This window comes from Aegilops tauschii, chromosome 5, assembly GCF_002575655.3.
Source record: "Aegilops tauschii subsp. strangulata cultivar AL8/78 chromosome 5, Aet v6.0, whole genome shotgun sequence".
NCBI lineage: Eukaryota > Viridiplantae > Streptophyta > Magnoliopsida > Poales > Poaceae > Aegilops > Aegilops tauschii.
Genome location: NC_053039.3, coordinates 536,510,968 through 536,538,656, shown reverse-complemented (window position 1 = coordinate 536,538,656; position 27,689 = coordinate 536,510,968). Strand labels below are relative to the sequence as shown.

Genomic DNA, 27,689 nt, shown 5'->3' with positions numbered 1-27,689 from the left:
TGTCCGAACGTCGTAACCGTACTTTATTAGATATGGTGCGATCTATGATGTCTCTTACCGATTTACCACTATCGTTTTGGGGTTATGCATTAGAGACAGCTGCATTCACATTAAATAGGGCACCATCTAAATCCGTTGAGACGACACCATATGAACTGTGGTTTGGCAAGAAACCTAAGCTGTCATTTCTTAAATTTTGGGGTTGCGATGCTTATGTGAAAAAGCTTCAGCCTGATAAGCTCGAACCCAAATCGGAGAAATGCGTCTTCACAAGATACCCAAAAGAAACTATTGGGTACACCTTCTATCACAGATCCGAAGGCAAGATTTTTGTTGCTAAGAATGGATCCTTTCTAGAGAAGGAGTTTCTCTCGAAAGAAGTGAGTGGGAGGAAAGTAGAACTTGATGAGGTAGTTCTACCTTCTCTCGAGTTGGAAAGTAGTTCATCACAGAAATCAGTTCGAGTGATACCTACACAAATTAGTGAGGAAGTTAATGATGATGATCATGAAACTTCAGATCAAGTTACTACCGAACCTCGTAGGTCAACCAGAGAACGTTCCGCACCAGAGTGGTACGGTAATCCTATTCTAGAAGTCATGTTACTAGACCATGACGGACCTACGAACTACGAGGAAGCGATGATGAGCCCAGATTCCGCGAAATGGCTTGAGGCCATGAAATCTGAGATGGGATCCATGTATGAGAACAAAGTATGGACCTTGGTTGACTTGCCCGATGATCGGCAAGCCATAGAAAATAAATGGATCTTCAAGAAGAAGACAGACGCCGACGGTAATGTTACTGTCTACAAAGCTCGACTTGTTGTGAAAGGTTTTCGACAAGTTCAAGGAGTTGACTACGATGAGACCTTCTCACCCATAGCGATGCTTAAGTCTGTCTGAATCATGTTAGCAATTGCCGCATTTTATGATTAGGAAATTTGGCAAATGGATGTCAAAACTACATTCCTTAATGGATTTCTTAAAGAAAAGTTGTATATGATGCAACCAGAAGGTTTTGTCGATCCTAAAGGTGCTAACAAAGTGTGCAAGCTCCAGCGATCCATTCATGGACTGGTGCAAGCCACTCGGAGTTATAATATACGCTTTGATAGTGTGATCAAAGCATATGGTTTTATACAGACTTTTGGAGAAGCCTGTATTTACAAGAAAGTGAGTGGGAGCTCTGTAGCATTTCTAATATTATATGTGGATGACATATTGTTGATTGGAAATGATATAGAATTTCTGGATAGCATAAAAGGATACATGAATAAGAATTTTTCAATGAAAGACCTCGGTAAAGCTGCTTATATATTGGGCATCAAGATCTATAGAGATATATCAAGACACTCAATTGGACTTTCACAAAGCACATACCTTGATAAAGTTTTGAAGAAGTTCAAAATGGATCAGTCAAAGAAAGGGTTCTTGCCTGTGTTACAAGTTGTGAAGTTGAGTCAGACTCAATGCCCGACCACTGCAGAAGATAGAGAGAAAATGAAAGTCATTCCCTATGCCTCAGCCATAGGTTCTATCATGTATGCAATGCTGTGTACCAGACCTGATGTGTGCCTTGCTATAAGTTTAGCAGGGAGGTACCAAAGTAATCCAGGAGTGGATCATTGGACAGCGGTCAAGAACATCCTGAAATACCTGAAAAGGACTAAGGATATGTTTCTCGTTTATGGGGGTGACAAAGAGCTTGTCGTAAATGGTTACGTCGATGAAAGCTTTGACACTGATCTGGATGACTCTAAGTCACAAACCGGATACGTATTTATATTGAACGGTGGAGCTGTCAGTTGGTGCAGTTCCAAGCAGAGCGTCATGGTGGGATCTACGTGTGAAGCGGAGTACATAGCTGCTTCGGAAGCAGCAAATGAAGGATCTGCTTGAAGGAGTTCATATCTGATCTAGGTGTAATACCTAGTGCATCGGGTCCAATAAAAATCTTTTGTGATAATACTGGAGCAATTGCCTTAGCGAAGGAATCCAGATTTTATAAGAGAACCAAACACATCAAGAGATGCTTCAACTCCATCCGCGATCAAGTCAAGGAGGGAGACATAGAGATTTGCAAAATACATACAGATCTGAATATTGCAGACCCGTTAACTAAGCCTCTTCCACGAGCAAAACATGATCAGCACCAAGACTCCATGGGTGTTAGAATCATTACAATGTAATCTATATTATTGACTCTCGTGCAGGTGGGAGACTGAAGGAAATATGCCCTAGAGGCAATAATAAAGTTGTTATTTATATTTCCTTATATGATGATAAATTTTTATTATTCATGCTAGAATTGTATTAACCCGAAACTTGATACATGTGTGAATACATAGACAAAACAGAGTGTCCCTATTATGCCTCTACTTGACTAGCTCGTTAATCAAAGATGGCTAAGTCTCCTGACCATAGACATGTGTTGACATTTGATGAACGGGATCACATCATTAGGAGAATGATGTGATGGACAAGACCCATCCGTTAGCTTAGCATAATGATCATTAAGTTGTATTGCTATTGCTTTCTTCATGACTTATACATATTCCTTTGACTATGAGATTATGCAACTCCCGAATACCGGAGGAACACCTTGTGTGCTATCAAAACGTAACTGGGTGATTATAAAGATGATCTACAGGTGTCTCTGAATGTGATGCCCGGATAGTTACGCTACAGTAACCCTCCGCTAATGATGCCACGTCACCACGATTACTGTTGTTAATCTTGCGATGATTCAAATCCCGTTCAAATTTCAAATTTAAAATCAAGTCAAACAATTAAAGTTTTCAAAAGTCAAAACTAAAATGTTCTTAATGTGACAAATAAATCATGGATATTATTGGTGGAGAAACAACATCTTTATAAAATAATTAAATACCCTAAAGTGATTAAAACAACAGCAAAAACAACTAATTATACTCCTATTATATTTTACAAAATACTAAACTATTTTAGCTAGGTGCCAAAGTTATTGTGGCAGTGGTATAATTAATGTTACTATGTTAGGTGCTAATTGAATATTTTACAAGACTAAAACAATTTGGGAAATAAAATTAAAGCAGAAAGGAAAATCAAATAAATGTAAAGACAAAACAAAATTAGAAAATAAAACAAAAACAAAAGAAAGAAGAAAAGAAACCCCCCTCTCCCCTGGGCCAGGTGGCCTAACTAGCCAACAGCCGGCCAGCCCACCAACTGGTCGGCCCAGCCCTGCTGCTACGCCCCTGCCCGTTCTCTGCCGCGCCCGACCGTGGCCGACAGCGCGCGCTCGCGCCCACACCCCCTGCCGCCGCTCCCACTCGTGCATCTGCCCGCTGCTGTGCTCACCGGTGCCGCCGCTCAGCTCCACTCCTTCCCTGGCCGCGGCTCCCCGAAGCCGCCCGCGCCTTCGCGCGCCCATCTGCCCGGCTGCCTGACCACGCGCGCGCGTTCCCCCGCTTGTGCCGCTGCAATTGCCGCCTGCGTCCGCCTTCACTTGGGCGCGCGGGCCCGCAGCCTCCTGTGTGTCGTGGCCCTGCTGCTCCTCCCTGCCCTGCTCCCCGTAGCTGCTCGCTCGACGCCGCACGCCCGCACACCGCGGCGCCCGCCTCGCGCCCTGACCCCTCTCTGCCTCGCTGCCTGCCCGCTAAGCCGCCTGCACGCGTGCTCGGCTCCTGCCTGCGCCGCTCGCCCGCGGACCCCCCTGCTACCGCGCTGCCGCGCCGCTCGCCGACAACACCCCGCCGCGCCGTGGTTGCCTCGCCCCCCGGACGGGCTCGACCCCGCACGGGGCGCCCGTAACTGCGTCGCTGGCAACCGCACGCCCGCTATGGCCCTAGGCCACTGACCGAACGGGCCCATGCCCAGAATGAAAAATAAAAAAGGTTTTAATAAAAAAAGAATATATAAATGATAATAATAATAAATAATAATATTAATTAAATTAATTAACTTAATTAATTGTGTTTATTTAACCTAATTAACTAATTAACTATTGTTACTTAATTGAACAGGCTATGACAGGTGGGTCCCACTAGACCCACATGTTAGGTTGACCAGGTCAACGGTCAACGTTGACTGGTGACGTCATGCTGATGCATTAACTAATTTTTGAATTAAATTAATTTATTAAATCCAAAAATTGATTAAATCTTTTAAAATTAATATAAAATAAACCGTAGCTCGGATGAAAATGTTTTCTACATGAAAGTTGCTCAAAACGATGAGACGAATCCGGATACGCAACCCGTTCGTCCGCCACACATCCCTAGCATAGCAAACACGCAACTTTCCCCCTCCGGTTCGTCTGTCCGAAAACGCGAAACACCGGGGATACTTTCCCGGATGCTTCCCCCCTTCGTCGGTATCACCTTCTACCGCGTTAGGGCACACCTAGCACCGCGCATTGTCTTGTCATGCACCGTCATGCTTATGTTTGCATTATATTTATTGTTTCTTCCCCCTCTTCTCTCGTTAGACACCGAGACCGACGCCGCTCCTATCCAGTACGACTACGGTGTTGACGACCCCTCCTTCTTGCCAGGGAAACCAGGCAAGCCCCCCTTGATCACCAGATATCGCCTATTCTTCTCTCTACTGCTTGCATTAGAGTAGTGTAGCATGTTACTGCTTTTGGTTAAACCTATTCTGCTGCATAGCCTGTCATTGTTGCTACAGTTGTTACCCTTACCTGCAATCCTAAATGCTTAGTATAGGATGCTAGTATTCCATCAGTGGCCCTAGACTCTTGTCCGTCTGCCATGCTATACTACTGGGCTGTGATCACTTCGGGGGGTGATCACAGGCATATGCTATATACTTGATTCTGTTACATTACTTATGATACTATTCAGAGATGGGGGCTGAAGGGGCAGGTGGCTCCATCCCGGTAGAGGTGGGCCTGGGTTCCCGACGGCCCCCGACTGTTACTTTGTGGCGGAGCGACATGGCAGGTTGAGACCACCTAGGTGAGAGGTGGGCCTGGCCCTGGTTGGTGTCCGCGGTTACATCAATTAACACGCTTAACGAGATCTTGGTATTTGATCTGAGTCTGGCCATTTGGTCTATACGCACTAACCAACTACGTGGGAAAGATATGGGCACTCGACGTCGTAGTATCAGCCGAAGCCTTCGTGACATCAGCGACTGAGTGGCGCGCGCCAGATTGGATCGCGTAACGTAACTTCCTTTGTAATGGAGGTTGCTAGGTCTACTTCCGGTCGCCCTCGCAACGTGCAGGTGTGCAATGGGCGATGGGCCCAGACCCCTGCGCCATAGGATTTAGACCGGTGTGCTGACCTCTCTGTTGTGCCTAGGTAGGGCTGCGACGTGTTGATCTTCTGAGGCCGGGTATGACCCAGGAAAGTTTGTCCGGCCAAAGGGGATCAAGCGTGTTGGGTTATGTGGTGCACCCCTGCAGGGAAGTTTATCTATTCGAATAGTCGTGTCCCTCGGTAAAAGGACGACCCGGAGTTGTACCTTGACCTTATGACAACTAGAACTGGATACTTAATAAAACACGCCCTTCCAAGTGCCAGATATAACCCGGTGATCGCTCTCTAACAGGGCGACGAGGAGGGGATCGCCGGGTAGGATTATGCTATGCGATGATTCTTGGTGAACTTACCATCTACTCTCTCCTACATGCTGCAAGATGGAGGCTGCCAGAAGCGTAGTCTTCGACAGGACTAGCTATCCCCCTCTTATTCTGGCATTCTGCAGTTCAGTCCACCGATATGGCCCCTTTACACATATACCCATGCATATGTAGTGTAGATCCTTGCTTGCGAGTACTTTGGATGAGTACTCACGGTTGCTTTTCTCCGTCTTTCCCCCTTTCCCTTCTACCTGACTGTCGTAACCAGATGCTGGAGCCCAGGAGCCAGACGCCACCGTCGACGACGACTCCTACTACACCGGAGGTGCCTACTACTACGTGCAGGCCGCTGACGACGACCAGGAGTAGTTTAGGAGGATCCCAGGCAGGAGGCCTGCGCCTCTTTCGATCTGTATCCCAGTTTGTGCTAGCCATCTTATGGCAACTTGTTTAACTTATGTCTGTACTCAGATATTGTTGCTTCCGCTGACTCGTCTACGATCGAGCACTTGTATTCGAGCCCTCAAGGCCCCTAGCTTGTATTATGATGCTTGTATGACTTATTTATGTTTTCCCGTGTCTAGAGTTGTGTTGTGATATATTCCCGTGAGTCCCTGATCTTGACCGTACACGTTTGCGTGCATGATTAGTGTACGATTGAATCGGGGGCGTCACAAGTTGGTATCAGAGCCGACTGCCTGTAGGAATCCCCTTCCACACTCCTTGGCCGAAGTTGAGTCTAGTCATTGAAAAAGTTTTTACTAACATGGCTGATCGGCCTACGGGCCCACGTTGCCATTGGGTGGTATTAGGATCTTTTATTCCTCGACCTATACTCTGGGACTCTGATCTCGCTTCTATTCGGGTTAAAATGAAATTACTAACTCTGACTTTAGGTTCTCATAACTAGTTCCTCCCAGAGAGCCCCTTATTACAGATGATCGCCTGCTGCACCAGAAGAATCCGGAGATACTCTCCGATGATCTCTCGAGACTTTATGCCGTCGCTTTTACAATTCCCTTCCATCAATAAACCCCTATGGATAACCACATATAATCGCCATTCATACAATGTTCCCAGTTGATCTTGTTATTACAAGATACCCCCAAATTCTCTCTGTTGTTTCGAGAACCCTTGAGCTTACTGCCTTGCTGTTATTTGCCACGTGAATACACCTACAAATTAATCCTCACACTTACCGGGGATTCGCTCATCCCCAGTTGTTCAGGTGTTTCGTAAAATTCTTTGAAATGCCTTTCGATCTTTCGAAATCCTCAGTAGCCTATTGCTCTTGATCTTCCTTACCTGCTTGCATTATGATTAATACCATAAGTCTAGTAATCTTGCTGTCATCCTTTGTCATTATCATTTTGAGTCAGTTGATTCAATATCTTGCCAGTGCTCGCAATCCTCAAGCAGATCCTAGAATTCATCTTTCCGGCTCATACGCCATTTTAAACATGAGATGGATCTCGACCAATCAAATTGCCATTGATTGCACCCCTAAGCCTACTCAACTTATCCATCCTTAATCAGAGCGTTTGCTCCTGATCCCTTTCATTTGGAAATCTTAAATTCCTTTGCAATTGAGCCTTGAATTAGTCAATTGTTTCTATAATCCAAAGTCCTTGCATTGTTTTCATCCTCTGTTGTGTGCCGATGCTCACATCAGCTCTGTTATGGACCATCAGATCCTTTGTGGAATTATCATCTGACAGTGTCCTTCGTATACAAAAACCTCGAGAAGTTCTTTCCCTGATATATAATGCCGTTGGTAAATCCAATTCTCTGATTTGGCCAATCATGCTCTACTTTTGAGCTAGTGATATTTACTCTTGAAGCTTGTGGTATATGTTTCTAAGATGCCCCGATGGTTGAACCTTGCTACCTCTTGAGCACTGCGTTGGTTTTCCCTTGAAGAGGAAAGGGTGATGCAGCAAAGTAGCGTAAGTATTTCCCTCAGTTTTTGAGAACCAAGGTATCAATCCAGTAGGAGGCTACGCGCGAGTCCCTCGCACCTACACAAAACAAATAAATCCTCGCAACCAACGCAATAAGGGGTTGTCAATCCCTTCACAGTCACTTACGAGAGTGAGATCTGATAGATATGATAGGATAATATTTTTGGTACTTTAATGATAAAGATGCAAAGTAAAATAAAAGCAAAATAAAAAGCAAAGGAAATAACTAAGTGTTGGGAGATTAATATGATGAAGATAGACCCGGGGGCCATAGGTTTCACTAGTGGCTTCTCTCAAGAGCATAAGTATTTTACGGTGGGTTAACAAATTACTGTTGAGCAATTGACTGAATTGAGCATAGTTATGAGAATATCTAGGTATGATCATGTATATAGGCATCATGTCCGAGACAAGTAGACCGACTCCTGCCTGCATCTACTACAATTACTCCACTCATCGACCGCTATCCAGCATGCATCTAGAGTATTAAGTTCATGAAAACAGAGTAACGCCTTAAGCTAGATGACATGATGTAGAGGGATAAATTCATGCAATATGATAAAAAAACCCATCTTGTTATCCTCGATGGCAACAATACAATACATGCCTTGCTGCCCCTATTGTCAGTAGGAAAGGACACCGCAAGATTGAACCCAAGGCTAAGCACTTCTCCCATTGCAAGAAAGATCAATCTAGTAGGCCAAACCAAACTGATAATTCAAAGAGACTTGCAAAGATAACCAATCATACATAAAAGAATTAAGAGAAGATTCAAATATTGTTCATAGATAAACTTGATGATAAACCCACAATTCATCAGTCTCAACAAACACACCGCAAAAGAAGATTACATCGAATAGATCTCCACGAGAGAGGGGAGAACATTGTATTGAGATCCAAAAAGAGAGAAGAAGCCATCTAGCTACTAACTATGGACCCGAAGGTCTGAGGTAAACTACTCACACTTCATCGGAGGGGCTATGGTGTTGATGTAGAAGCCCTCCGTGATTGATGCCCCCTCCGGCGGAGCTCCGGAACAGGCCCCAAGATGGGATCTCGTGGGTACAGAAGGTTCGGCGGTGGAATTAGGTTTTTGGCTCCGTATCTTATCGTTTGGGGGTACGTAGGTATATATAGGAGGAAGGAGTACGTCGGTGGAGCAACAGGGGGCCCACGAGGGTGGAGGGCGCGCCCTGGGGGGAAGGCGCGGCCCCCTACCTCGTGGCCTCCTCTTTTGTTTCTTGACGTAGGGTCCAAGTCTCCTGGATCATATTCTTCCTAAAAATCACGTTCCCGAAGGTTTCATTCCGTTTGGACTCCGTTTGATATTCATTTTCTGCGAAACTCTGAAATAGGCAAAAAAACAGCAATTCTGGGCTGGGCCTCCGGTTAATAGGTTAGTCCCAAAAATAATATAAAAGTGATTATAAAGCCCAATAATGTCCAAAACAGTAGATAATATAGCATGGAGGAATCAAAAATTATAGATACGTTGGAGACGTATCAAGCATCCCCAAGCTTAATTCCTGCTCGTCCTCGAGTAGGTAAATGATAAAAACAGAATTTTTGATGCGGAGTGCTACTTGGCATAATTTCAATGTAATTCTTCTTAATTGTGGTATGAATATTCAGATCCGAAAGATTCAAGACAAATGTTTAATATTGACATAAAAACAATAATACTTCAAGCATAGTAACAAAGAAATCATGTCTTCTCAAAATAACATGGCCAAAGAAAGTTATCCCTACAAAATCATATAGTCTGGCTATGCTCTATGTTCACCACACAAAGTATTTAAATCATGCACAACCCCGATGACAAGCCAAGCAATTGTTTCATACTTTTGATGTTCTCAAACTTTTTCAATCTTCACGCAATACATGAGCGTGAGCCATGGACATAGCACTATATGTGGAATAGAATGGTGGTTGTTGAGAAGACAAAAAGGGAGAAGATAGTCTCACATCAACTAGGCATATCAACGGGCTATGGAGATGCCCATCAATAGATATCAATGTGAGTGAGTAGGGATTGCCATGCAACGGATGCACTAGAGCTATAAGTATATATATGAAAGCTCAACAAAAGAAACTAAGTGGGTGTGCATCCAACTCGCTTGCTCACGAAGACCTAGGGCATTTTGAGGAAGCCCATCATTGGAATATACAAGCCAAGTTCTATAATGAAAAATTCCCACTAGTATATGAAAGTGACAAAATGAGAGACTCTCTATCATGAAGATCATGGTGCTACTTTGTAGCACAAGTGTGGTAAAAGGATAGTAACATTGTCCCTTCTCTCTTTTTCTCTCATTTTTTTATTTGGGCCTTTTTCTCTTTTTTATGGCCTCTTTTTTTATATTTTTATATTTTTCGTCCGGAGTCTCATCCTGACTTGTGGGGGAATCATGGTCTCCATCATCCTTTTCCTCACTTGGGACAATGCTCTAAAAATGAAGATCATCACACTTTATTTTCTTACAACTCAACAATTACAACTCGATACTGAGAACAAAATATGACTCTATATGAATGCCTCCGGCGGTGTACCGGGATATGCAATGAATCAAGAGTGACATGTATGAAAGAATTATGAACGGTGGCTTTGCCACAAATACGATGTCAACTACATGATCATGCTAAGCAATATGACAATGATGGAGCGTGTCATAATAAACGGAACGGTGGAAAGTTGCATGGCAATATATCTCGGAATGGCTATGGAAATGCCATGATAGGTAGGTATGGTGGCTGTTTTGAGGAAGGTTTATGGTGGGTGTATGATACCAGCAAAAAGTGCACGGTATTAGAGAGGCTAGCAATGGTGGAAGGAAGAAAGTGCGTATGATCCATGGACTCAACATTAGTCATAAATAACTCATATACTTATTGCAAAAATCTACAAGTTATCAAAGCAAAGTATTGCGCACATGCTCCTAGGGGGATAGATTGGTAGGAAAAGACCATCGCTCGTCCCCGACCGCCACTCATAAGGAAGACAATCAATAAATAAATCATGCTCCGACTTCATCACATAACGGTTCACCATACGTGCATGCTACGGGAATCACAAACTTTAACACAAGTATTTCTCAAATTCACAACTACTCAACTAGCATGACTCTAATATCACCATCTTTATATCTCAAAACAATTATCAAGCATCAAACTTTTCATAGTATTCAACACACTCATAAGAAAGTTTTACTAATCTTGAATACCAAGCATATTAGGATTATTTAAGCAAATTACCATGCTATTTAAGACTCTCAAAATAATCTAAGTGAAGCATGAGAGATCAATAGTTTCTATAAAACAAATCCACCACCGTGCTCTAAAAGATATAAGTGAAGTACTAGAGCAAAACTATATAACTCAAAAGATATAAGCGAAGCACATAGAGTATTCTAGCAAATTCCAAATCATGTATGGCTCTCTCAAAAGGTGTGTACAGCAAGGATGATTGTGGTAAACTAAAAAGCAAAGACTCATATCATACAAGACGCTCCAAGCAAAACACATATCACGTGGTGAATAAAAATATAGCTCCAAGTAAAGTTACCGATGGAAGTAGACGAAGGAGGGGATGCCTTCCGGAGCATCCCCAAGCTTTGGCTTTATGGTGTCCTTAGATTATCTTGGGGGTGACATGGGCATCACCAAGCTTAGGCTCTTGCCACTCCTTGTTCCATAATCCATCAAATCTTTCATCCAAAACTTGAAAACTTCACAACACAAAACTTAACAGAAAATCTCATGAGCTCCGTTAGCGAAAGAAAACAAAAGCCACTTCAAGGTACTGTAATTAACTCATTATTTATTTATATTGGTGTTAAACCTACTGTATTCCAACTTCTCTATGGTTTATAAACTATTTTACTAGCCATAGATTCATCAAAATAAGCAAACAACACACGAAAAACAGAATCTGTCAAAAACAGAATAGTCTGTAGTAATCTGTAACTAACGCTAACTTCTGGAACTCCAAAAAATCAGCCAAAATAGGAAGACCTAGACAATTTGTTTATTGATCAGCATCAATTGGAATCACTATTTTATCACGTTCTGGTGATTTTTAACAATTATTTTCGTGAACAGAAAGTTTCTGGAAATTACAACAAGATCAAATAACTATCATCCAAGAAGATCCTATAGGTTTAACTTGGCACAAACACTAATTAAAACATAAAAACACATCTAACCAGAGGCTAGAACAAATATTTATTCCTAAACATAAGCAAAAAGCAAAAAACTAAAAATAAAATTGGGTTGCCTCCCAACAAGCGCTATCGTTTAACGCCCCTAGCTAGGCATAAAAGCAAGGATAGATCTAGGTATTGCCATCTGTGGTAGGCAATTCTTCAATGAGACATCTATCACCCTTAAGAATTTCTTTCTTTTTAGTAATTACCAAACTTTTAGGCACAAGATCGAAAAATTCATTTGTAGCAAATGGTTCCTTAATGATAGCAAAAAGATTGGGATGAATACTTATAGATGATTCACCCTTATTTTTAGGAACATACATAAGCTTGGCAATTTTAGTAGGAGGACTTGGGGTATTCTTTACGGAAGAAAAAGCGGTTCCCAAGTTGGTGATGATATCCTCAAGTCTATCGATTCTAGTGGAATCCTGATTTATTTTCTCATTAACTATGGGTTCCTTCTCTTTAATATTTTTCAAAGTGACTCCTACTTTAGATCCATATTGAGTGATTACGTTGTGGATCTTTTTATCCAAATTTTCAATTAACTCTACGGTAGCAACCTTATTTTCAATAATTTCAAGTCTTTGCATTACATGCTCCAAAGTTAACATAGTTCCATTGACCAAAAGAGGTGGTGAGCCAAACAAATCTATCAAAGCATTATAAGAATCAAAAGTATGGCTACCCAAGAAATTCCCTCCGGTAATGGTATCAAGGATATATCTGTACCAAGGATTAGCACCTACATAAAAATTGCGGAGAAGAACGGAAGTAGATTGTTTCCTGGTAGATCTATTTTGAGCATTGCAAATTCTATACCAAGCGTCTTTTAGATTTTCTCCCTCCCTTTGTTTAAAATTTAGAACTTCATTCTCGGGAGACAACGGAGAAGATAGAGGACTAGCCATAACGACAAACAAACAAAAAAGAGGCGAACAAAAAAGAGAGGGCGAATAAAACAGCAAGGGTGAAGTGGGGGAGAGGAAAACGAGAGGCAAATGGCAAATAATGTAATGCGGGAGATAAGGGATTGTGATGGGTACTTGGTATGTTGACTTTTGTGTAGACCTCCCCGGCAACGGCGCCAGAAATCCTTCTTGCTACCTCTTGAGCACTGCGTTGGTTTTCCCTTGAAGAGAAAAGGGTGATGCAGCAAAGTAGCGTAAGTATTTCCCTCAGTTTTTGAGAACCAAGGTATCAATCCAGTAGGAGGCTACGCGCGAGTCCCTCGCACCTACACAAAACAAATAAATCCTCGCAACCAACACGATAAGGGGTTGTCAATCCCTTCACGGTCACTTACGAGAGTGAGATTTGATAGATATGATAGGATAATATTTTTGGTACTTTTATGATAAAGATGCAAAGTAAAATAAAAGCAAAATAAAAACACTACAAGAAATATGTCAACTAGTGACCTTCTGTCAGTGACCCTGGAAGAATTGTTCATAGATCTATGACCATTTGAGACCAATTGGTCAAAAGCTGTTCGGGGGGCTCCAAACCCTAAACCATTGCGACCATTTTGTTCAGAAAGGTCGTAATTTCCTTACACGAAATGGTCATAAAGCAAACAGCGCTAGTCCGTTGCCTTATTTCTGGTTGTTAACGACCAATATAGATGGTCATAGCCTTGTAAATTGTGGTGGGTTGCGATGACTAGGTGCCATCTCATCAGTTTTGCCTATGTGTCATGTCCATGTGTCAATTTTTGCCCTAGGTTGTGAAGCAACCTATATTTCTGTTATTCCAAAAATTCCCAAACAATTCTCATAAATTGTTTGGATCATATCTTCATCAAATATGTCAAAAACCTTCCTTGCCTAGTTCAAAAATAATTCAACAATATTCATTTTCCTATTCTTTCAGAGCAGCACTTTGTGAAGGAAGTACCACTTTGGCATGTCGAAATAGTATCCATTTTCTACAGTGCTTTCCTATGCCCAAATAATCATCCTCCACCAAATGCCAGCTCAATCCATTCATTATTTTGAGCCCAGCTTCAACATTCGTATTTATGTCCAGTGTGGTACTTTGCAAAGCAAGTACCACCTAGGCTCCTACTTTTGAGCTGAAAATTTGTGAAGACGGTCTTCTTAGTAACTGATCATCCTCAGCCAAAACTCACGCCCATTAGCCATGTACATTTCCCGTACCGCTAATCAAACACTTGGCTGCTAATTCATGTTTGAGCATCGATCGGTCTCCTCGTGAGAACCTTATGTTGTAATTTTATTCCTAGCACCTACCTGGGGAGTGCCCAACCCCCTAGACATGCCTAGGCCGCCCAGAACACATGGCAACGCCACGGTCACGCGGTGACCACGCGGCGGGCATGCGAGTTTACGCGCTCTAGAGTTGGGGCCCTCGGCCACCGCCCAAACCTCGACATATCGCCACCAAACCATTTATTTATGATTAAATAGGTACTTATGTAACTAGAAATGATTATTGGAAAAAATAAATAGCAAACTATGAGGCAGCTGCAGTTCAAATTTGACCCGCTGCCAACTGAATCGGCGGAAATTTGTCTTTTTCACGAGAGGTGGATCAAAACTTTTTACACCCAACCATTTTGTCAAGTGTGCATTAAATATGTCCTAGTATTTTATAAAATTGATTTGGTCCAATTTTGCAACAATTATTTGGGAGCTCCTTCACAAAAAACCTCATTTTGGGCACTCAAAAAATGGAAAATGGTTTTTTCGTCCAAAGAAAATGAAAACTTCCTTAGGCAACATTGTTTGCCATTCCAATATACACCCTTGTGCACAATATGAGATCATTTGAACAAACTATGCAATGAATGTGGCCATAAGATTGATCATTTGGCTTGAAAGCCATTGATCTCCACACGTGATAGCTCGTTTCTGAGAACACTTTTTTAAAATAATTGCCATATTACAAGTTTGTTATTTTTCCTGGGAACTTGGCCACATATAATGACACAATGCGAAGGTTTCCCAATTTTTTGATTTTTTTTGAATTTTTTATGCCCGTTTCAAAATGCGGTCAAAACGGCGGGAATGACCGTTCCTAGCTAGTGGTTGAATCTTGGAATTTTTTGGTGTTTCTCTGATTAAATAGGTACTTATGTACCTAGAAATGATTTTTGGAAAAAATAAATAGCAAACTATGAGGCAGCTGCAGTTCAAATTTGACCCGCTTCCACCTGAATCGGCGGAAATTTGTCTTTTTCACGAGAGGTGGATCAAAACTTTTTACACCCAACCATTTGGCAATTGTGCATTAAATATGGCCTAGTATTTTTATAAAAATGATTTGGTCCAATTTTGCAACAATTATTTGGTAGGTTCTTCACAAAAAAACCATTTTTGCCACAAGAAAAATGATAAAAAATATATAGAAAGATAAAAATGCATGGAAATCGGTGATCATCCATAAAATGGGGTCTAACTTGAGTGAAAAATTTGGTTGTGCCATTTTGCAAAATATTTTGATAGTTGCTTCACAAAATCCCCCTAGTTTTAGTACTTACAAACTATTTTAAATCACAAAATTTCTGAACCAATCAGGGCACTTCTCACGGATCACCCCACTATAGTCGATCTGAACCGTCCGCTCCGAAGGATCCAACGTCTATCATTCACCTCTCGGGTCATAGCGACCCAAACCAAACCAAAGCAGCAACCCAATTCCCCTCTCCCGCCGCCGTCTGTCTCTCCCCCTCTCCCCGATCCAGATCTCTCCGTCGCCGCCCAAACCCAATCCCCAACCCAATCTCCTGAGTGCGGTGCCGCGCCCCTGCATCGCCTGCATCACTCGGCACCATGGCCTCCTGCGTCGCCGGATCAGGGTGCCACCACCGTGCGGGCCCCGACCCCGCACCCCACGGCGGCCGGAGACGATGGCGAGGAAGGGCTCGGTCCCCTGACGAATCCTCCTCCCTCCATGCCCGCACGCCTCGATCCCATCGACCCAACGCCCAGGCCCAGCACGCACTGCTGCCATGGACTCCACCGCGGGGACGGATCTGGGGAAGATCGTGGGCGTGTTCTACCAGGCCGAGGACGGGGAGCACAGCCGCCACCTCCTCGCGCTGCTCGCCACCTCCCTCACCGTGCTCGACGCCATGCAAGGTCCGCCTCTCTCTCCTCCTCCTGGTCTCTCTCTGTTGCTTGGTTTGATTTTGCTGATGCGGTTTCCTTCCTCCCCTCCCTAATGCATGCGTGCAGGTGCACAGCCTAGTAGGAGACCACGGCTTCGTCTGCTTCTTCCGTTGTTGTGTGGTTGACGACGACGACGACGCGGCCGTGCGGTCGGTGCCCTCTGAAGCCGCTCGTACGGGCCGTGCCGTGCCGGAGGAGGGGTCCAGATCCGGGCCTCACCAAGATCAATCGTCACTGGAACTCGGGGGGACAAGATGGACGTGCCTCTGCTGGTCCCCGAGCTCCCTCCTCTCGATTCTTCCTTGTGCTACTCAGGGCCGCTCAGTCCGACTCTGCGGACGTAAGTGAGCCACTACCTTCCCCTCCTTTGTTTTCTCCAGTGCTCTTTCTGTCCATGCCCGGCCATCGAGCCCTGCTCTTTGTGGTCTGTCAAGCTTCTGTTTGACAGAATGCCTGCAAGCTGCTGCTAATCACTTGCACTTGCTAGCTGCTGCTAGTGGTCTCATGTTCTTGAAAACTAACAAGAGTGGTCTTACTGAAAACTGACAATCTGAAGTCCAAATTTGATTGGGTGCTCTACCAGCCATTGTTCCTCTTTCTGGTCTAGTACAGACACTGCAAACCTGCTATTTCCTCAGTACTACTGACATAATAGCAGCTCTCCCTTGAAAAAATGTTCAGAGCAGAAGCATTCCTGGAGCGAAAACTTGAATAGCTTGTCGTGTCTGGATCAGTAAGCATAATCATGGGCTTATATTCGTGTGTAGCTTGATTGGTCACTTTCTTGCTTCAGTCTTCCGTTCGACGGAACGCTTGCAAGCTCTGTTAATCCAGTAGTTAGAGAAGAGTTTCCAAGCTTTCATCTTTGAGTGTTACTGGAAACTCGATGGCTATTACAATCTAATTACAAAATGATAATCACCAATTTTCCTCTAGTGCACTGTAAACCTTATAGTTCGTCGGTGATAAGTAGCCTTCGTTTATACAATTATTTAGAAAGCATTCCTAGAGTGAACACTTGAACAGCTTGTTGTCTCTTGTGTATGTATAACAGCAAGCAGTATGGGTTGAGGGGCAATTAGTAAGCCTAATCACTGAATGCTCTCTTGCAGGACGATGTACGATGCAAACGTATTTTTCTCTCTCACTATCAGCTTCCTTTCTCGCATGCATGCAACTTGTAATAAGGATTTGTCCATAAAATCTTTTGTAGAAACTTTGCGGACCGCAACTCTTTCTCTCTATTTTTAAATTAAAATCTTGTATGCGGCAGATTACCTCTTTCTCTCTATTTTTAAACGTATTTCTTTCTGTCCAAGTGCTCTTCATCTTGTGTGTCATCTGCAAGGCAATCAAGTTAATTAGATGTTGCTCTTTTCATGATCTGCTTCATACATACATGCATATGTGATTGCTTCCTACCTTCCTGCCTGCTACATCTCTGCTAGCATAAATCAAAGAAGAAAGAGATCTACCTATTTTTTACCTGTAGCCTTTAATAAATTATATGAATCTGTAGCCTTTAATGAATTCAATGTATGACTGGGATGGGAATTATGGTACTACTTGCTGTTTGCATCCTATACTTTGCTTGTGAATGATGCTATGTTGTTCTGCAGACTGTCATATATTTTTGTGTTGTTTTTGCTGAATAGATTGAATATCTTTGCTACACACCGTAGCTTGTAGCTTTGCAAACTAACCTTCTCTAGTTCTCTTCCTTTTCTGTAGACCTCCCATGGCGTGGACGGCGACGACGACAGGAGGATGCCAGTTCTGGTCGGGAACATGGCCTTGTCCTGCTCGAGGAGGGACGCACCTAGGCACCGGCCCTGTCCGGCAACAAGGGGTCTACTCCTCTGCTTCCAAGGCAACCAAGTTGCCCTGCCTGAGCTCGACGAGTCAAGCCCGGCCACGACCATGCACCACTCCCAGCAGGTAGCACCTCCCTCTCCCTCTGCTCACTAACCTGCTGCTAATCTCCCTGCACGGGCTGCTGCTATCGTAATTTTTATAATGGTTGATGTTTGTTAGCCAGTTATAAATGGCTTGCTTTCTGGTAATGGCCCATTAGGTAGAGTAGCTATGCACTTGGTGGTGGTCATGGCCTTGCTGCTTCATCAGTTTTTTTCCTCTGGGTCATTAGCTAGCTATGCTATGCATGTGTTCGTTAATTTGCAAGAAAGAATTTTTGTCCTTCTTTTCATTTCCTTGTTCTAGTCAAATTCATCCTTTTTTAATACTAGCACTAGCACATCAGAGTACTAATACTTGTTAGATTTTGAGTATGCCACTACTAATAAAACAACAACAGCAACCATCAATTACCATAGCATGCCTCTATTTTGGTAACTAGTTGCTGCACTCATTTAATTTGCCTACCGACTAATCTAGTACATTATTAATTGTTGCTCTTCCACTGTTTTGGTATCTCTTGGTTTGCAATGGTACAGCTATAAATGTCATTTTCTTGAATGGTCTGTTCATAATATATTTGCCCTAGTTTTTCTAATTCTTCTCTCATTCATGTAACAGGGTGACAGAGGAAGCCATGTTGCCGTTTTGTTCGTTCCCAACCCCGACTGGTCGTCCGACGAGTCTGTCATGTTGTCATTTTCTTGTAAAGTAGTACTGTATCATACTTGTAGAGCTCGTTACACTTGTAGAGCTTGTAAAGTACTGTATTACACACGGTCATATGTACTGGCACAGATAGAGCTTACTGTTGTTGCCAATGTATTACTTGATCTGGTTGCTCTTCTTTAAAGTATTATGTGTGCTTTTTGTCTGCCAATTTAAATACTGGTTGAAATATGAAGAATATGAGCCTGATAGATGGGACCCACTTACCAGAACATGACAAATGGGACCGACCCATCTGACTAGTGGACCCATTTAATAAAAAATGGAAAATGAAATAGTTTAGACAAAAAGGCCATGGCCCAACAATAAAAAGGCTACAATGTTGGGCTTGGCCCATGAAGCCATCCAATAATGGACAGGAAAAAAACACAAATAGGCTGAATTGTTGGGCTCGGCCCATGTAAAACACCGAACTGGACCGGGCTGATTCTTATCCACGTCAGCTTGCCACACTTGATCCTACGTGGTCTGGGGAGGCTGCTGGTGACCAAAATTTTGGTCGAAGAACCAACGACCTTTTACAGATGGTCGTTAATTTTAGTTTACGACTGCCAGCTTTTGACCTTCTGTTTTTGGTCAAAAAAAAGGTCGCAAATGAAAAACAATGACCTTTCAGCAGCCAATAGTGAGGGTCACAAGTTGACATATTTCTTGTAGTGAAAGCAAAGGAAATAACTAAGTGTTGGAAGATTAATATGATGAAGATAGACCCGGGGGCCATAGGTTTCACTAGTGGCTTCTCTCAAGAGCATAAGTATTTTACGGTGGGTGAACAAATTACTGTTGAGCAATTGACAGAATTGAGCATAGTTATGAGAATATCTAGGTATGATCATGCATATAGGCATCACGTCCGAGACAAGTAGACCGACTCCTGCCTGCATCTACTACAATTACTCCACTCATCGACCGCTATCCAGCATGCATCTAGAGTATTAAGTTCATGAAAACAGAGTAACGCCTTAAGCTAGATGACATGATGTAGAGGGATAAATTCATGCAATATGATAAAAAAACCCATCTTGTTATCCTCGATGGCAACAATACAATACATGCCTTGCTGCCCCTATTGTCAGTAGGAAAGGACACCGCAAGATTGAACCCAAGGCTAAGCACTTCTCCCATTGCAAGAAAGATCAATCTAGTAGGCCAAACCAAACTGATAATTCAAAGAGACTTGCAAAGATAACCAATCATACATAAAAGAATTAAGAGAAGATTCAAATATTGTTCATAGATAAACTTGATGATAAACCCACAATTCATCAGTCTCAACAAACACACCGCAAAAGAAGATTACATCGAATAGATCTCCACGAGAGAGGGGAGAACATTGTATTGAGATCCAAAAAGAGAGAAGAAGCCATCTAGCTACTAACTATGGACCCGAAGGTCTGAGGTAAACTACTCACACTTCATCGGAGGGGCTATGGTGTTGATGTAGAAGCCCTCCGTGATTGATGCCCCCTCCGGCGGACCTCTGGAACAGGCCCCAAGATGGGATCTCGTGGGTACAGAAGGTTGCGGCGGTGGAATTAGGTTTTTGGCTCCGTATCTGATCGTTTGGGGGTACGTAGGTATATATAGGAGGAAGGAGTACATCGGTGGAGCAACAGGGGGCCCACGAGGGTGGAGGGCGCGCCCTGGGGGGTAGGCACGCCCCCTACCTCGTGGCCTCATCTTTTGTTTCTTGACGTAGGGTCGAAGTCTCCTGGATCATATTCTTCCTAAAAATCACGTTCCCGAAGGTTTCATTCCGTTTGGACTCCGTTTGATATTCCTTTTCTGCGAAACTCTGAAATAGGCAAAAAACAGCAATTCTGGGCTGGGCCTCCGGTTAATAGGTTAGTCCCAAAATAATATAAAAGTGAATAATAAAGCCCAATAATGTCCAAAACAATAGATAATATAGCATGGAGCAATCAAAAATTATAGATACGTTGGAGACGTATCAAACCTATACCTTCCCTAAAATCGTATGAACCCGAAAGTTTACACAAGTCATATCATTCTGGAGTTTTACCAGATAATATTGTGCTCTACAACTTCTTCGAAGACGAGAAGTAAATGAAAGGTTAGGCATTGAAGAAGTAGGAGTCGACCTTGGACCTTTGTGTTCATGCCCATGGACCCAATGTGGAACTTATCATGGAAGCTTCTTGCAAAAGTATTGAATCTTTTGAATAATTCTTCCAGGAGTCATTATATTGGATCCCTTGCAGCTATGGTTCCGACCATGCTAACTTTATTTAATATATTTCTGAAAGGAAACCATTCCAGTGCCTCGTCTATTTTGACAAGGTTAAAGTATCTGCTATCGCTACTCAGCAATCCAGTTCAGTTTCTATCCTGATCTACTTTCGAGTTTTACCTCTGTTATCTCGAGGATATCATGGAACTCCCTAACTTCTTATGAGTTCTTCATCAACTATTATTCTCGCCGATTCCAATTTTCCACAGGTTTTGAGTTGTTGAACACTCAAGGACACCAATTACTTAATCGAGTCCGCGTCATGATTAAACAACTCTTAGTAATCTTCTTTACTTGCGAGTTTGTACTCGATCACGTCATTCTTAGCCTGATCGGCTATATCATTATCGTGCTAATTTTAACTGTGCTACCTGGTCCTTATTCTTGGAGCACAACTTTTGACGATGAGCTAGACTTACGTCGATCTTCCTTGTCCATTTGTTTCACCTTGAAGTGCAAGCTTGATTCCGAGTTGGTGCCGTATCCATGGTTCCAATGACCTTTTGCTGCATCGGTCCTTTTTGCTTGATGTAGTCGTTGTTCGTTTGCTTCTTCGTGGAGCCTTTCGACAAAATTTGTCATGATCCTCATCAACATTCTAAGCTCTCCAGGATATCAATCGAATTCATGATGCGAGATATCATCAGTGCCCCCTCGATGATTGCGTTAACATCGACAACATTCTTGCATTTCCCCAACACAAATCTGGTTCATGGTTTGTGTTGTACCTTGAGTCCTTGCTAACCAGCGTATGTTATGTTTTACCTTGGAGTATTACCATCTTTTATGTCAAGAATGTCGTGAGAAATTCATCACCTCTTAAGGATTCTTGATACAGTGATGCTTCTCGCCATCACCATTCTTTTCTTGGTCCCCGTGTTGAGTGAACTCAGTTGTGCAAATTTATTATCTCTAGCAACCCTATTGCTTCAGAGTTAATGGATAATAATTCCAATTTGGTGTGTTGGTTGCTCAATCGCCATTCCGGCGTTGATCATGCTACCTAAGCCCATATTTCGAGTGCACCTTTCAACCAATGTTTAATTGTGTATGTTTCCCTCGAGCAAACATCATTATGTCATTTCCCGAGAATCGTACAATGTCATCAGCTACCTCCTCTTCCTCTCCTTGGTTTAATGATGAACTCTTGTTTCGGAACTCGCTTCCATAGTTCATTTCCCGAGAATCTTACAATGTCATCTCGTCAAATTGTGTCTCACCTTTTCTTCTCAGGCATACTAAGTCTGAGGTATCGTGACACCAATCAGATCTGAATCTCGGTCAGATATGATGGTTGGAAGCTTTTCCAAGAGTCATAACATTGGTCTTTATATCACCCGGTAAGGTGATGTCTTGCCTAGCACACCTGGCCGAAGGACCTATTGTTATAGTTTCCTTTTTGGCAAGGTTAATCATTCTTCCGTGAGGAAATTGTAAGACTTATTCTATAAGTTGATCCTGATGGATCCTTTGTGTATCCAAGATCTGACCTTTGCTTGAAGACCATGTCAGTGCTATCTCGAAGCATGTCTGTGGTACTCCGATTTTCAACAAGAGCATTTGAAGCCCAATGCTAAATGTTTCTTGCTCAATTATTCAAACACCGTTGTATGGGTAATGTCATGAAATTTCTCTCCCCTTACCTAAAGGGTTTTCTACATTATATCTTGTCATGGATATCATGCTCTGCTTGTCCTTGGGAAGGATATACCCTTGAAATATGTGTTTAAACACATTTTCCTTTCCATTGTTCTGCTTAAACCTGATAATCATATTTTCCATGCCATTGTTTGGTTTAACCTTTCTCGTGATCTATATGATCTAAGCAGTAATATTCTCCTGATTTTGTAAACACCTCGGTGTACAATTCTGTCAGAAAGACCCTGTTACTTTTGTTGATGACATTCTGGTAACCACCGATGGATGAGAACTTTGCCTACTGGTCTGCCTCGTTCAACGAGCAGGAAAATGGTTCTCTTCGTCCCTCGCCCTTGGTACCGATGTTGTTGCCGACATAACCGACAGACTATCCTCTGACATGCCTTGCCTACATGATCGTGCAAGATGTCACCGCCCTTCCTACTTTTAACCCACATGGAGGGCCCATAACCCACAGTTCCACAGGATCGAAACCTGACTCTCCTGTACACCTTGTTGACAAAGTTATCCCTTGCTCTTGGTTTCGTAGGTAATTCGCGAGCCACCTTCCTAGTGATCTATTCTGGGATCAGACGCAATACTTATTCCCGTTGCCTTGAACCCCTTTCACACTCTGTTTCAGGCAACGGACGATTGTCTATCCGCTCGAAACTTCTCATGATACCTCCTCACTTTGCTCTCGATAATGTCTAAAGTTTCAATTCAAGAGTTACTTTCCGCCACCTTCGCTGATGTTATCTGCTAGATAAGCAAACATTCTAGCGGTCCGTTCTTCCGTAATACCCCCTTATCCGTTCGTAAGTACGATGGAGTTCCTGAAGAAAGGACGACAACCTCATCATGATGCATTGATGCATAGGAATGAAGACATCAGCGCTATGGATCGACCACTTCGAGAAGAGCAACCAAGACCGAGAAGATTCGTTAGGATTTCATAACCAGAACTTTCCCCCTTATTCCACCTCTTAAATCTCGGGACGAGATTTCTTGTAGTTGAGGAGAATTGTGACGCCCGGATAGGTACCCTACAGTAACCCTCCGCTACTGATGCCACATCACCACGATTACTGTTGTTAATCTTGCGATGATTCCAATCCTGTTCAAATTTAAAATTTAAAATCAAGTCAAGCAATTAAAGTTTTCAAAAGTCAAAACTAAAATGTTCTTAATGTGACAAATAAATCATGGATATTATTGGTGGAGAAACAACATCTTTATAAAATAATTAAATACCCTAAAGTGATTAAAATAGCAGCAAAAACAATTAATTATATTCCTATTATATTTTACAAAATACTAAACTATTTTATATAGGTGCCAAAGTTATTGTGGTAGGGGTATAATTAATGTTACTATGTTAGGTGCTAATTGAATATTTTACAAGACTCAAACAATTTGGGAAATAAAATTAAAGCAGAAAGGAAAATCAAATAAATGTAAAGACAAAACAAAATTAGAAAATAAAACAAAAACAAAAGAAAGAAGAAAAGAAACCCCCCTCTCCTATGGGCCAGGTGGCCCAACTAGCCAATAGCCGGCCAGCCCACCAACCGGTCGGCCCAAACCCCCCTCCATATCCCCTCCAGGGGGAAACCCTAACTCTCGACCGCACACATTCCCCACTCCCCACGTCGCTCTCCCCCCTCTCGATCCAATCCAGATCGAGGGAGCGTTCCCGAGCCCCCCTTCGACACCAACCACCGCCGCCTCGAGGTCCAGTTGCCGGAGCCACGCTCCCGGAGCCTCTCCGCCTCGACTACCTCGTCTCCCGATCGCCCGGTCATCTTCGTCTTCCTCCTCAACCCCCGCTGCCCGAACCCCTACACCACCCTATGAGGGCCCCCTTCCTCCTTTCCCCGCGGTCATCGCAGCTCATGTGCGCGCACGCCCGCGCTCGCGCGTGGCCTCGCCTTGCTGCTGCTCCTCGTCGCCTCTGCTGCGCGTGCTCGCCTCCTCCCATGCGCGCTGCTCAGGGCCGCGCCCTCCGCGCCGCGATGCCCGCGCCCAGCCCCGCTGCTCCGCCCCCTGCCCGTTCTCTGCCGCGCCTGACCGTGGCCGACAGCGCGTGCTCGCGCCCACACCCACCTGCTGCCGCTCCCACTCGTGCATCTGCCCGCTGCTGTGCTCACCGGTGCCGCCGCTCAGCTCCACTCCTTCCCTAGCTGCGGCTCCCCGAAGCCGCCCGCGCCTTCGCACGCCCCTCTGCCCGGCTGCCTGACCACGCGCGCGCGTGCCCCTGCTTGTGCCGCTGCAATTGCCGCCTGCGTCCGCCTTCGCTTGGGCGCGCAGGCCCGCAGCCTCCTGTGTGTCGTGGCCCTGCTGCTCCTCCCTGCCCTACTCCTCGTAGCTGCTCACTCGACGCCGCACGCCCGCGCACCGCGGCGCCCGCCTCGCGCCCCGACCCTTCTCTGCCCCGCTCCCTGCCCGCTAAGCCGCCTGCACGCGTGCTCGGCTCCTGCCCGCGCCGCTCGCCTGCGGACCCCCTGCTACCGCACTGCCGCGCCGCTCGCTGACGACACCCCACCGCGCCCTGGTTGCCTCGCCCCCCCCCCCGGACGGGCTCGACCCCGCACGGGGCGCCCGTAACCGCGCCGCTGGCAACCGCACGCCCGCTATGGCCCTAGGCCACTCAGCGAACGGGCCCATGCCCAGAATGAAAAATAAAAAAAGGTTTTAATAAAAAAGAATATATAAATGATGATAATAATAAATAATAATATTAATTAATTAATTAACTAATTAATTAAATTAATTAACTTAATTAATTGTGTTTAGTTAACCTAATTAACTAATTAAACTAATTAATTAATGTTACTTAATTGAACATCTATGACAGGTGGGTCCCAGTGGACCCACATGTCAGGTTGACCAGGTCAACGGTCAACGTTGACTGCTGACTTCAGGTGGATGCATTAACTAATTTTCGAATTAAATTAATTTATTAAATCCAAAAATTAATTAAATCTTTTAAAATTAATATAAAATAAACCGTAGCTCAGATGAAAATCTTTTCTACATGAAAGTTGCTCAAAACGACGAGACGGATCAGGATGCGCAACCCGTTCGTCTGCCACACATTCCTAGCATAGCAAACACGCAACTTTCCCCCTCCGGTTCGTCTGTCCGAAAACGCGAAACACAGGGGATACTTTCCCGGATGTTTCCCCCTTCGTCGGTATCACCTCCTACCGCGTTAGGGCACACCTAGCACCGCGCATTGTCTTGTCATGCACCGTCATGCTTATGTTTGCATTATATTTATTGTTTCTTCCCCCTCTTCTCTCGTTAGACACCGAGACCGACGCCGCTGCTACCCAGTACAACTACGGTGTTGAGGACCCCTCCTTCTTGCTAGGGCAACCAGGCAAGCCCCCCTGATCACCAGATATCGCCTATACTTCTCTCTACTGCTTGCATTAGAGTAGTGTAGCATGTTACTACTTTCGGTTAATCCTATTCTGCTGCATAGCCTGTCATTGTTGCTACAGTTGTTACCCTTACCTGCATTCCTAAATGCTTAGTATAGGATGCTAGTATTTCATCAGTGGCCCTACACTCTTGTCCGTCTGCCATGCTATACTACTGGGCCGTGATCACTTCGGGAGGTGATCACGGGCATATGCTATATACTTGATACTGTTACATTACTTATGATACTATTCAGAGATTGGGGTTGAAGGGGCAGGTGGCTCCATCCCGGTAGAGGTGGGCCTGGGTTCCCGACGGCCCCCGACTGTTACTTTGTGGTGGAGCGACAGGGTAGGTTGAGACCACCTAGGTGAGAGGTGGGCCTGGCCCTGGTCGGTGTCCATGGTTACATCAATTAACACGCTTAACGAGATCTTGGTATTTGATCTGAGTCTGGCCATTTGGTCTATATGCACTAACCAACTACGTGGGAAAGATATGGGCACTCGACGTCGTGGTATCAGCCGAAGCCTTCGTGACGTCAATGACTGACCGGCGTGCGCCAGATTGGACCGCGTAACGTAACTTCCTTTGTAATGGAGGTTGCTAGGTCTGCTTCCGGCCGCCCTCGCAACATGCAGGTGTGCAATGGGCGATGGGCCCAGACCCCTGCGCCATAGGATTTAGACCAGTGTGCTGACCTCTCTGTTGTGCCTAGGTAGGGCTGCGACGTGTTGATCTTCCGAGGCCGGGCATGACCCAGGAAAGTGTGTCCGGCCAAAGGGGATCGAGCGTGTTGGGTTATGTGGTGCACCCCTGCAGGGAAGTTTATCTATTCGAATAGCCGTGTCCCTCGGTAAAAGGATGACCCGGAGTTGTACCTTGACCTTATGACAACTAGAACTAGATACTTAATAAAACACACCCTTCCAAGTGCCAGATATAACCCGGTGATCGCTTTCTAACAGGGCGACGAGGAGGGGATCGCCGGGTAGGATTATGCTATGCGATGATTCTTTTGAACTTACCATCTACTCTCTCCTACATGCTGCAAGATGGAGGCTGCCAGAAGCGTAGTCTTCGACAGGACTAGCTATCCCCCTCTTATTCTGGCATTCTGCAGTTTAGTCCACCGATATGGCCCCTTTACACATATACCCATGCATATGTAGAGTAAATCCTTGCTTGCGAGTACTTTGGATGAGTACTCACGGTTGCTTTTCTCCCTCTTTTCCCCCTTTCCCTTCTACTTGGTTGTCGCAACCAGATGCTGGAGCCCAGGAGCCAGACGCCACCGTCGACGACGACTCCTACTACACCGGAGGTGCCTACTACTACGTGCAGGCCGCTGACGACGACTAGGAGTAGATTAGGAGGATCCCAGGCAGGAGGCCTGCGCCTCTTTCGATCTATATCCCAGTTTGTGCTAGCCATCTTATGGCAACTTGTTTAACTTATGTATGTACTCAGATATTGTTGCTTCCGCTGACTCGTCTATGATCGAGCACTTGTATTCAAGCCCTCGAGGCCCCTAGCTTGTATTATGATGCTTGTATGACTTATTTATCTTTTTAGAGTTGTGTTGTGATATCTTCCCGTGAGTCCCTGATCTTGATTGTACACGTTTGCGTGCATGATTAGTGTACGATTGAATTGGGGGCGTCACAAGTTGGTATCAGAGCCGACTGCCTGTAGGAATCCCCTTCCACACTCCTTGGCCGAAGTTGAGTCTAGTCATTGAAAAAGTTTTTACTAACATGGCTGTGCGGCTTACGGGCCCACGTCGCCATTGGGTGGTATTAGGATCTTTTATTCCTCGACCTATACTCTAGGACTCTGA

General features: G+C 44.2%; 1 long non-coding RNA gene across 1 annotated transcript; it reads left to right on the top strand.

The window, feature by feature from the left end:
• Positions 1 to 15,469: 15,469 nt before the first annotated feature.
• LOC109759434 (uncharacterized) lies at positions 15,470 to 18,808 on the top strand. The gene is made up of 4 exons (XR_012183773.1): positions 15,470 to 15,858; positions 15,955 to 16,232; positions 17,620 to 17,826; positions 18,424 to 18,808. It is a non-coding gene; the product is annotated as an uncharacterized lncRNA (long non-coding RNA).
• The last annotated feature ends 8,881 nt before the right edge of the window (positions 18,809 to 27,689 follow it).